We start from the raw sequence: 3,348 nt of genomic DNA, 5'->3' as shown, positions 1-3,348 counted from the left end.
TATATATATGATTTTTTGGTGAAGGTGATTCTTTATGTATGTTTTTTCTCCTTCAGCTTTGTTTATGTTAGAGTTATTTTATAATAAGCTTATAAGATAACTCTAACGTAAACAAAGCTGGAAGAATAAAAATACACATAAAGAATCATAATTCATATATTATATGTATTAGATCATATTAAAAATACATATACATATCATATTAAAAAAATCTATTATTTAAAAGGAAATTTTAATTGAATTAATATTTTATTTTACCCAATTATCTTCCTAATTCAATCATATGTCATCTTTTAAATAATATTTTTCCTTTTTTTTTAAAAAAAAAAGCAGATTTGATATTCTAAAAATGAATGGTTTACTGTGTAATGCTTAGCACAGATGGCACTAGGGGGTAAAATTCGCCTAAGACTTCCGGGTTATTACTTCCGATTGATTTTTACGCTTTAGCTTGAAAAAGGGTGCCATTAAATATTATTATACTTGTAGTGTTTACAATATAACGCGTTTTCAGAATTTAAAAATCAACGAAGTAAGCAACATAAGAATTAGGAATGCTCCGCAAGTATGCTATGCTCGGCAAGATGCAACCCAAAAAATAACTAACGGCATTATTTTACTTAAAAATAGCTAAATAAGGGATAGCATAATCGCTGGAATATTAAGCCTGTTCACATATAGCCTCGTAAATATAACATAAGTGGAGGGATACACCCAAAGTTTTCTAAATTTCTTCCCGTTTTTGGAAACTAGTTATTGTTTACATTCAGTCAACCATCCATAACACTTACTGAAAATTTTAAAATCTTGATAAAATTCCTAAAGAATAAGTAAAATTATTTGAAAAGAAAATATTTTAATAATACTCACAGTACCAATCAATGCATTAAAAATCTGATTTAAACAAGAATCAAAAAGTTTAATCTATGGTACACTGCAATTAATCTCAGAAAAAAAATGTATGTGAGACATATAGGTGTAATAACTGAGACACTATGCGAGACATGCAGCGTTATAATGATGCGGAATCTTCAAAAACAATTACTAAGTCTGCATTTAGTTTTTCAATAGGTGCTAATGAAAGAGGATGTGAAGGTTAAAAATTCTATGTGAATTAGTTGTATTTTATGTATAAAATAAAATTTAAAGTATTGAAACATTTTAAACATTTCTTTTGTTGAAAATTCAGAAATATTTTTTAAGGCTTCAAATATGGCATTTATATAACAGGATGTTAATATTTAGAACCTGTAAGCTAAGCATTAAAACAAGGCTGAACATTTTTTTTTATAAATTGCAAACTTTAATTACCCTCATAAAATTGAAAAAAAGAAAGGAAAGGACCTCAATCAAAGAATAGCCTCTATGCTAAATTGCGTTATAGCATTAAATATTATATATAAGCTCCAAAGTTTTTTTTTAGTGAAAAAATATACTTTGTAAACCATAAAAATAATTTTGTTAAAGAACTTTTCTCGTTTTTTTTATAACTCTTACATTTGGCATATGCTATAAGATGTGGAACTCGAATGTAATATTGATCATAATTCATAAAAATAGAAAACATTTTACATTTTTATATATAAATCTTAATAGTATAATATTTTTGGATAATTTGAATTATGTTATTTTTTATATCCTGTCATTTTTTATCATATTAAACGTGTCACATTAGGACTATCTACTTAATATTTAAAAATTAGTTTTCTTAACAAATATAGTTAAAGGCTAATTTTTTTACTTGGTAATTTGAAAGAGGGAAACATTTTTTTCCCATGAGTTTTTTTTTCTAGGAAAGAAATTATTGAAGTGCAACAACGATTGCTAATTAGTGTTGTAGTGCTAAGAAATTTTTTACCGGCAGGCAAATCATAGCACTTTGGGGAGAAAGGGTGGAATTAAAAATTGTCTTTTTGAAAAAATTATCAAAGATAATTTTTATTCAACATGTACCGAATCATATGAAACTATCAAGAATTATTTTTTAAAATTCAGATTTCTTTAATTTTATTTTATTGTAAGCTCCAAAATTTTTTCCCTCTATTTATCGAAAAACAATTCTGAATATTTTTATTTACTTACCTAATTTTACTTTTTCTTTCTCAAAAACTAGTTTATAATGTATAGGAGCTTAAAAATTTATAAATTATTCAAAGTATACATAAGCCTCATAATTTTATATAATTTAATTTTGTAAAAAAAGTTTTTTGACAAAAATTTTTATCAAAAAATTTTAAGTTTTAGTAAAAATAATTATTTAGAAGCTAAAAAACGTAAAATAAAGAATACAACGAAACAAAAGAAGAAAAAAAAAACAATTCTAAAAATTCTTCACATTAAAATAAAAAAAAAACTTTCATGTTTTTGTTTTATTCATAATCGGTCGCAGAAAACCATTCTATAGAAAACTATCATCCAATTAAAAAAAAAATATTATTTACAAGTAAAATTTTTTATTTTATAAATTATAACATTTAGGGGAGAGGGGGGCACATGTGAACAGGGGGCACATGTGAACATGGTATGTTTTACCAATATGATTTGAAATAAAAAATCTCGAAAAATTTTCAATTGATGGCAGTACTAGTCCTACCTCTCTGAAAAACTTTTAGAACAAAGAGACATTTTGTTGGTCTATTCTGACAATTTCTTTGTATCAGCTGGTGTTGCATATATGTATTATAATCGCTCGCTTCTCCAAGTGAAAGCATAATATAAATCAACTACTAAACTAAAATTAACTATTGCAGATCATTATATGAACATTCAGGTAAGTTTATGACAATTATTCTTTTTTTTTACTGAATTAAAAGTTCTTTATTTTTCAAGTTAGGTTTAAGAAGGATGATGGGGGCTCTTGTGAACAAAATATCTGGGGCAGATGTGAACAGTTCACAAGTGCCCCTACATAGTATTAAGATTATTATCCTCATGATATTATAAGTTTAAAAAATATGTATGCATTTAAAATTATCATTATTTAATTTTCCATAATAAATTTATTAATTTTTCCTTTAATTTTTTTTTATTTTATTTAATGGTTGATCGCGCATCATGCATATTAACTGATACACCTGAGAAAATAGAATTGTTAAAGCTACAAATGAAAAGATAGAAAAAATGAAAAAAAAAAGCATGAAACAGTATTAGAGAAGAAAGAAAAAGGCCCATTACAACACCCGTGGAACATGAAGTTGCGAAAAACCCAATTACGGATAAATTATTGTACAGCTGAAAAATTATTTTCTTATTGACAGTACTGTTGTACAATTTAAATTCACATAGTAAGCTACAACCCCCTCAGTATAATGCGTATCTATATCTGTTATATTAAAGATTTTTTTTCTT

This window comes from Parasteatoda tepidariorum, chromosome 10, assembly GCF_043381705.1.
Source record: "Parasteatoda tepidariorum isolate YZ-2023 chromosome 10, CAS_Ptep_4.0, whole genome shotgun sequence".
Lineage (NCBI taxonomy): Eukaryota > Metazoa > Arthropoda > Arachnida > Araneae > Theridiidae > Parasteatoda > Parasteatoda tepidariorum.
The sequence above is the reverse complement of the archived record's forward strand: the minus strand, read 5'-3'. Positions refer to the sequence as shown.